Source organism: Eretmochelys imbricata, chromosome 1 (genome assembly GCF_965152235.1).
Source record: "Eretmochelys imbricata isolate rEreImb1 chromosome 1, rEreImb1.hap1, whole genome shotgun sequence".
Lineage (NCBI taxonomy): Eukaryota > Metazoa > Chordata > Testudines > Cheloniidae > Eretmochelys > Eretmochelys imbricata.
The window spans coordinates 209,633,578-209,643,392 of NC_135572.1; positions in this window are offsets into that span (position 1 = coordinate 209,633,578).

Consider the following 9,815-nt stretch of genomic DNA (forward strand, 5'->3'; position numbering starts at 1 on the left):
CCTTTTCAAAGTGGTGTCTAATATTTTTGTTTCCTTGTTTAGGATCCAACTTTAGATACCTTTCTTAGGTTCCTAAATATGGGCTTCAGCTTCTAACTTTATGCCCCCATTTTTGAAAATATATATGAAAAATTTCCTGATATGATATGCATTAGTCAATTGGGTAAAACAAGTTCTATTGTTCCTGACTCTGTCGCTGATTTGCTGGGTTATTTGATCAGGTCACGAACCTTTTTGTGCCTCAGTTTCCCTTAGCTGCATTACAAGGAGAACACCACCTACTCCCAGGACAGTTGTGAAGATTAGTTAGCTAATGTCTACCTATCAATTTGAATGTGCAAAGCACTATATAAGTGCAAAGTAATATTCTATTAGTGTTTTGTGGCAGGTGATGCCCTTGGCTATCTTAAGGCTGTCAGCCTATAGCCCCCTAACTTGCCAATTACGTAACTATGGTGAATTTGATGGAAGCCCAGTAAGACCGAAGGACAAAGGCTATACCAAAATTAAGAGAACAGATGCTACAGGAAAGCTGTGGTACCTACAGGAGGTTTCCCTGCAAAGTTCATAGATTCCAAGGCCAGAAGGGACAGCTATGATCATTTAGGCTGACCTCTATATAACATAGGTCATAGAACTTCCCCAAAATAATTCCTTTTGAACTAAAGCTTATCTTTTTCAAAGAAAACCAATCCTGATTTAAAAATTTCCAGTGCTGGAGAATCCACCACCATTCTGGGTAATGGTTCCAACAGTTAATGACCCTCACTGTTAAAAAATTACACCTTATTTCCAGTCCGAATTGTCTAGCTTGTAGAATAACAAATAATATTGCAAGAGAATTCCTTGGGACTTCCAGATATCGGACTAGGTGCTAGAGGTTAGAGTCAGCTGGTATGTGCTTACACGCAGTCTCCACACCTCTATAGTGGCCATAATAGTTTCTGCAGAATTTAAGCTTTTATATAAACAAAGCTTCTAAGCTTGTTTGAACAGATAATCTTCTGAATGTAATCCAGTGCTGCACTGTCTTCCTGAATCTGCAGCCAGCCTGAAACAACCCTAAGAGGTGGGAATTTCTCTGTTCATCTCAGCATGGTGTTAACGCTGAAACTTATTGATACACATTAAACTATTAATAGACTTCATTTTCAGAGGTGTTGAGCAGGCAAAGCCTTCACTGGGACTAATTCTCTGCTGCCTTTCACCTTACTGTCATTTACAACAGTGGAAACTTGGTGCAAATGTTACCATTTTGCTTTAGGATAATGGTATACCTACTTTTTTTCATGGATTCCAAAGATAGTAGGGACCCCCTGTGACTATCTAGTCTGACCTCCTGTTTGACACAGGCCACAGAACTTCCCCAAAATAACTCCTAGACCAGATCCCTTAGAAAAACATCCATCCTTAATTTAAAAATTGTCAGTGATGGAGACTCCACCACGACCTTTAGTAAATTGTTCCAACAGGTAATTAAGCTCACTGTTAAACAGGTACCCCTTATTTCCAGTCGGAATTTGTCAAACTTCAACCTGCAGCCATTGGATCAGTCTCTGCTAGAGTGAAGAGCCCATTACTAAATGTTTGTTTGCCATAGTTTCCCATATAGGTCCTTATAGACTGTGATCAAATCATCCCTTAACCTTCTCTTTCTTAAACTAAATAGACTGGGTTCCTTGAGTCTATCACTATAAGGCATGCTTTCTAATTCTTTAATCATTCTTTGCCTCTTTGCAAGATACACTGAAGTGAAAAAACAATCACCCATTGACTTTAGCGTTGCCACTTAATCCCTCCCCACATCTGTAACTGGTGAACAGTTGCAGATGCCTCCAGCTAACTAGGTATTCATTCAAGCACTGTTTTCAGTCTCAGGTAGCTGGAGGCATCTGTCAGGTGCTCAGCAGTTAAAAGAATGGGAAGCTGATTTTCACAGGGACCAAGTATCCACAACTCTAAAGTCAATGGGTGTGAGATTTATATATATAAAATTCTTCCCCATTCCCTTTGCACATTGGACCAGCAGGAATAAAAGTGCTAGAGACCCACTCAAACTGTTTCTGTAAAAAATGACTATTAGCCCATAGCTTTCTCATCCTGAAGAAAACAGAGAATGTTTCCCATAGGCTGTACTGTACGTTAATAATCACTATATAAAACCAATGTTGGGTTAAAGCCATCACATCTCCCATCTCAGGAAAAGAGAATTACAAATGCATTAAGGAACAGATGTGCAACTAAAATCTGGAATTGTCAGGTCCCACCTAGGGTTCACCTTGACCAGCTAATAGATGCCAAAATGCAACATATCCTGTCTACTCTAGTGTTTTACAAAAGGTATTTTAAAATGTTTTCACTAACATGTTTTAAAAATACACATTTTATCCTTCTCTAGGCAGGGCTCAAATAGCCCAATCCTGATAGGTGCTCAATATCTATAATATGCCTTCAATGAGAAACATATGCTCAACTGATCAGGTTCCAAATTAAAGGCACTTTAAGTAATTAGTGTCTCCAAAGAGACAAATGTTTCTGGTTTTGTTTTTGGTTGTATCAGTTCTGTGAAATAAACTGCTAACAACAGGCAAAGGAATTGGAGGTTTGGCAAAATGAAAGTGTCAGACGCAGAGGTCTTGTCTACAACACAAACTGATTGGGAAATGGCCTTTAAATGGTTTTTGTTGTGGTGTGGGTTTAATTTTGTGAAATCATTCTAGAAACCAAGCGATGCCCTGTCCACACAGTGCCAGCAAGAGAGAGACAGCTAAACAGGTTTTTAAAACATGCTGCTGCTTAGCCCCAGAACAATGTGCAGTTATTTTGGTTGACACAGGAAGCAATGAGGGCCTGATTCTCCACTATTCTACTCCTTGTGTTACTTACACTTGCTCAAAGTGAGTTCAAAGACTAAATGCTACCAAATCAGAATTCTCCACTCACTCACACCAGTGACAGTGGGTCACACTCATTTTGCATAGGTGCAAATAATTATACAAGGGCAAGGCTGGGGGGGAAGAAGGCTGGGTGCTTCTCCCTTGTGGTTGCTGTGGGAACTTTGAGTATCCATGAACAGCTTCCTATCAAGAATTTGTGCCCAAATAAAGGGTGTTTTTCATGCCATTTGATTTTGCATACCTCCCTAAAATTCTTTTTAGGGACCTTATAAACCTGCCCTTAGTTTTTAACAAACCTTTTGCAGTTTACCTGACCTGTGGAGGCACTATTATGGTTGATAATATTGCAGCTGAATGCCCTATAAACCGATAGGCAGTGTATTGACTTGAAATGTGGCTGCATACAAATGGCACAAGCACCGTCTGCAGGCAGGGGACAAGGCTCTCCTCCTAACATTAGAGTAAGCAAACATAATCTTTGGACAACATGGTATGGAGCCGTGATCAGGGTAAGCCAGAGGCAAACTGAAGTGTGAGGCTCCTGACAGTAAAATTCCAGAGCAGCTACAAGATACATTCAGCCCTGGTTCACTCAACTAACTTCAGGGATGGACACAGTTCTCATTGTGTACTAGACAAATCATTTTTGATCAGTGGTCATGAAAGCCCAGTCTAGACTTGGAAGATGAGGTGTGCTTAGCAAGGGTGTTTGCTAACACCAGTTAATTCTTCTAGTCTAGACAGGCCCTAACAAGACTGCTTTGTTTCTCTTCAGTAAAGCTGACTGTAAGCTATACAGGGCCATTCTACCCTAGAAACAGGACAATGGGAGAGAAGATGGGAGAACATAGGGTATTTTTTTAAAAAAAGTTTTATTTCAGAGGGGGAGACACAACGCAACAGAAAACTAGATATTATAACATGTACAGAAAACTGGGACGTTTTTGCCCAGATTTAACTGAGCTCCTAAAATAGCAGCTACAAATAAATATTATCTAAAATGAGGAAACAATTGCTGGAGACATTGCCAGAGAGAACAGAGGGCACTTTGTCTTCCTCAGTTCAGTAAGTGAGGCATTTCCCAGGATTTTGGCTCTGACATCTTATGAGCCAGGTATCTGTCTCAGAGCCTAATTTATCATTTTTGACTTCTTAGTAAGACAATGAGATATATATTTCCCCTCTTGACCCTCTATTTTGCTGTACTCCAAACAATGTTCCTTAGCACCAAATTCCCTCAGTGCCCTAATTCCTCCCACTTCCCAGCCCTCTGAACCCCAAATGATCAACTCCCCCAGCTGCCTCTCTCTCCTTGTTCCCCCCGATCCCCAAATGATTGATTCCTATCAACATCAAACTCATTCCCAATACTCAGAGCCCCCCATCCATCCTAAAACAATCTACCTGCACTAAGAATGTGCCCACTCTCTTTGTAGTTCCTTCTTGATGTCATCACACCATATAATAATTTATGCATGAGTTTCTGTGTGCAGGACAGGGGCTCTCATGGCTGTGCTTTCTACTCCATGTGGAGTTTATGGTGCTGTGCAAGGTGACTCTTGTAACGAAAGCTTTTCCCACACTCAGCACATTTATAGGGTTTCTCTCCTGTGTGGATTCTCCGGTGCCTAACGAGGTGTGAGCTCTGGATGAAGCTTTTCCCGCATTCAACACATACGTAGGGTTTCTCACCCGTGTGGGTTCTCTGGTGCTGGGTAAGTGTTGAGAAATCACTGAAGCTCTTCCCACACTGGGCACATTCAAAGGGCTTTTCTCCGGTGTGGATTCTTTGGTGGTTAATAAGGTGAGAGTTCCGGCTGAAGCTTTTCCCACACTCGTTACAATGGAAAGGTCTCTCTCCTGTGTGGGTTCTCTTGTGAGTGAAAAGGTGAGAGCTCACACTAAAGTTTTCCCCACATTCACTACATATGTAGGGTTTCTCGCCTGTGTGGGTTCTCTGGTGTTTAATTAGGTCTGAGCGCCAACTGAAACTTTTGTTACATTCAGTACATTTATGTGGTTTCTCTCCTGTCTGTGTTATTTCATGCTGTGTAAGGTTCGAGCTCTGACTGAAGCCCTCCCCACATTCAGTATATACATAGGGTCTCTCCTCTATAGGAATTCTCTGGTGGATGATGATACCTTGAAGAGCTTCCAAATCTCTTTCTGGATGAACAGAGTTACCCAGTATCTTACCAGGAAGGTCTCCCTGATGTGTTTCTGACATGTACTGGCCCTCATAGGCCCCCTCCTCATCAGGGCTCTGGAAAACATTCTCTTCACACCCCTCTGATATTGTACCATACTGTTCCAGATTCTCAGGACCATCTTCCTGGGGGTTCTTCTCCTCATGCTCATTCAATCCTTGAATAAATAGAAGCCAGACATGAGTGTTTGGTCGAAAAGAAATCTAAGAAAGGAGAATTGCACAAAGTATGAGTCAACTAAATAAAATGTAAGACTGGATGTGAGACGGAAAATCCCAACCCTCATCCCACAAAAAAAAAAAAAAAAAAGAAAGAAAGAAAGAAAAACAACCATTTCCCAATATGGAGATGGCAATTTTGCTTCAAAAACTCAAATGAACATTCAGAGAAAAGTTGGGTTGGGGGGAGAGAGAAACAGAACTCTGGCCAGAAGTCAGTCAGGACTGATGGAAAACCATAAGTGAGGCTTGCCAGAAATAACTGCTGGCTGTAATCCCAAAGCAGAGAAGAAGAAACAGTACGGGAACGGTTTTAAATGAAACAAAAAGTTGAATTTCCAGCAATTTCTGAATTGGCTTAACTTATTCCTCACCTGTGGAGGCCCCAAAGAGGATCTCCCTTTCCTCTGACTCCTGGAGAATTGGAGCACACAGCTCTTCCTCTCGTTCCATCCAGAGATGATGGCAGGCTTAGGGACCCTGCTCATGGCCATTAAAAGAGTCAGTATCACACCTGGTTACATCGCCATCAAGTATTTCCTATTAACAACCCCCAAGGGGGCACAACAAGAACAAAAACAAAAACTCATGAAACTAACTTAAAAATCATTACATGTCCCCCATCAAGCATTCCCGATTATGACTGAACCCTCAGGGCACTGTGACGAAGTAGGGATGTCATATTTAATTTTCAGGCTGTCTTCTGATTTTATATTTCAGAACAGGAAGATGTGGAAGGGTGTGTGTGTGTGTGTGTGTGTGTGTGTGTGTGTGTGTGTGTGTGTGTAAAATACCCTCCTCTTCCTCCTGACAGACAGGACGGACACTCTCCCCAGCATCCTCCTGTGCTCACCTTAAGAATCCCCTGGGGCGCTCTCCCTAATTACTTGCTGTATACACCTTGATCTGGGTGCTGGACTCTTCTCCCCTGTCCCGTTCCTCCTAAGGCCCCTGTCCCTCAGTTCTGCAGCGGAGGGTAGGTGAGGTCAGCACAGAGCACCTCTCGTGCCGGTGGAGGGAGGTAAAGGTCACTCTCCTTTATCCCTATATATCCCCAATGCTTTCACTTTTCCATCCCACCCTCCCTGGCATTACATTAAACTGCAAGGAAGCTGCTGCTTCTGCCTGGCCAGCTGGCACCTCCCTCACTGCTCACAAAGCAAGGAGCAGGGCAGAAGCTCTTCAGGGAGCCAGGGTGCTTCATGGAGGAACCTGCGCTCCAAAGCCACCTGCTTGGTTCCCAGCAGTGGCCTCTGGTGGCCATAGTCAGAAATACTGAGCTGAAAGACAGCTGCTAGCAAGTTTGCAAGTGGCTGCTAAGACGAAGTAAAGTTATAAAAGTCATAGAAATTTCACATGAACTGGCCACCCTGAGTGTTGGCTGCAAAGCACTTCCCCTCGATATTAAAATCACCCAATCCTTCTACTGGGAGGAGAGCTGCACTAGTAGAGAATATAGCACCGCTAGACTATAAGCTCTCTGAGGCAGAGACTGCCTCTTATTAGTATACAGCGCCTAGAACAACGGGACCCCAACTTCATTTGGGTTCTTTATCAATGGATTCTAAACAGAGACTTCAATCACAATCCCATTCATTACTCACAATACATTTGCACAAGTTGGCAGGACCTGAACAGTTACTGGGCAGTGGAGTTGCTTTCTCCCTGTCCCCATTAATATTTACTTCTACAAAGTGGAACAGCTCCAGTAAAATAGATTGAGAGAGATCCACCTCAGAATACCTCATAGCCTGGTGGTTAGGGCACTCACCTAGGACATAAGAGGCCTGGGTTTAAGTCCCATAATAGGTGGGAGTGTCAGTGTGTGTGTCTCACTCTCTGGGTATTAGAGAAAGGAATGACCTGGCTTAGGAGCCTAACTGTGGGGGAGGGTTCCTGGCTGAGAATCCTAAGCAGAGGGAGGTGCCTCTCTCCAGCCCATCAGCCATATGACGAAGACCCAAATCAACAGGACTTTGACACCTTTGAGAATCTAGGCATTTCACTCCTGTTCAGTTTGCTGGCATCTGAGAATCCTCTTCTTTGGTGCCTAACTCTCCACTTGCATCGTATAGGGAGCCTGCAGCCTAAGTCGGGGCCGAGAAGTCCATCAGGCAGCAGAGCACCTGAGTTAGGCATTGCAACACCTAAGAACCTCTGTGAACCTAGCCCCAAAATCCTAGGATCGGTATAGGGTTGCTAGATGGATATGGTCAAACTGTCAAGGAGGCAGAAAAGATTGGAGTGTTCAATAAATATTTTTTCTGTTTTGTATTTGGAAAGAACCAGGTTGACAGACTTACAGCTTACACTGATAATGAAACACTTTCTATTCCAACAATGACCAACGAGGACATTAAACACCATCTCCTAACATTAAATATTTAAAAATCTACAAGACCAGATAATTTGCATTGCAGAGTTTTAAAAACATTGGCCAAGGAGCTTCTTGACTTACTACATTTTGGAATACTGAATATGTACATTGCCAAACAAACCAGATATTGTTTTTTGCAGGGATTACAAGTTTAGATGACAAAGATAACTGTGTTGACATAACATACTTAGATCTCTGGCAGGCGTTTGACTTATTACTGCACAATAGTCTGATTAAAAAGTCAGCATTTTACACAATCAATGTAACATTAAACAGATTAAAACTGGTTGACAAATCTCAAAAAGCACTTGCTAACTCTCTCACACTTGACGCCTTTAAATCAAAACTATCCATTTCTAAAAGACATGCTATAGCTCAGCCACAAGTTACAGGCTTGATGCAGGAATCATTAGATGAAATTGTATGATCTGTGTAATGCAGGGAACCCAGATGAGACAATGGTCCTTTGGGCCCTAAAAATCTATTAATCTATCTAGTAAATATTTACAACAGATCCATCATCAAGGTATCTGGGTACTAATAATAATTTCAGTCAGTGGAGTACTTTTGAAAGGGAGAGGTTAATTATAGCAAATCCGTATAACTAAATAAAACATAGGACTCCATTTTTAATACCAACCACTGTATATAAATATTTGAGAGCCAGTCTAAGGAAGGGGAAATAAATGGAAACCAAAAATAGAGAAGACAAAAATTTACTGTCTCCCTCCTGTCCCCACAGCATAACTGCCATGTAATCTACCAGACTGGGCCAGCCAGGCATTACAACGGGCACTAAACTGAGGCAGCCAGAAGGTCCCCGTGGTTTGGTCTGGCAAATCATAGAATCATAGAATATCAGGGTTGGAAGGGACCTCAGGAGATCATCTAGTCCAAACCCCTGCTCAAAGCAGGACCAATCCCCAACTAAATCATCCCAGCCAGGGCTTTGTCAAGCCTGACCTTTAAAATATCTAAGGAAGGAGATTCCACCAGCTCCCTAGGTAACGCATTCCAGTGTTTCACCACCCTCCAAGTGAAAAAGTTTTTCCTAATATCCAAGCTAAACCTCCTCCACTGCAACTTGAGACCATTACTCCTTGTTCTGTCATCAGCTACCACTGAGAACAGTCTAGATCCATCCTCTTTGGAACCCCTTTCAGGTAGTTGAAAGGTAGTTGAAAGCACCTATCAAATCCCCCCTCATTCTTCTCTTCCCTCAGCCTCTCCTCATAAGTCATGTGTTCCAGTCCTCTAATAATTTTTGTTGCCCTCTGCTGGACGTTTTCCAACTTTTTCACATCCTTCTTGTAGTGTTGGGCCCAAAAATGGACACAGTACTCCAGATGAGGCCTCACCAATGTTGAATAGAGGGGAACGATCACGTCCCTCGATCTGCTGGCAATGTCCCTACGTATACATCCCAAAATGCCACTGGCCTTCTTGGCAGCAAGGGCACACTGTTGACTCATATCCAGCTTCTTGTCCACTGTAACCCCTAGGTCCTTTTCTGGAGAACTGCTGCCGAGCCATTCGGTCCCTAGTCTGTAGCGGTGCATGGGGTTCTTCTGTCCTAAGTGCAGGACTCTGCACTTGTCATTGTTGAACCTCATCAGATTTCTTTTGGCCCAATCCTCTAATTTGTCTAGGGCCCTCTGTATCCTATCTGTACCCTCCAGCGTATCTACCTCTCCTCCCAGTTTAGTGTCATTTGCAAACTTGCTGAGGGTGCAATCCACACCAAGTCCAGATCATTTATGAAGATATTGAACAAAACCGGCCCCAGGACCGACCCTTGGGGCACTCCACTTGATACCGGCTGCCAACTAGACATGGAGCCATTGATCACTACCCGTTGAGCCCGACAATCTAGCCAGCTTTCTATCCACCTTATCGTCCATTCATCCAGCCCATATTTCTTTAACTTGCTGGCAAGAATACTGTGGGAGACCGTGTCAAAAGCTTTGCTAAAGTCAAGGAACAACATGTCCACCGCTTTCCCCTCATCCACAGAGCCAGTTATCTCGTCATAGAAGGCAATTAGATTAGTCAGGCATGACTTGCCCTTGGTGAATCCATGCTGACTGTTCCTGATCACTTTCCTCTCCTCTAAGTG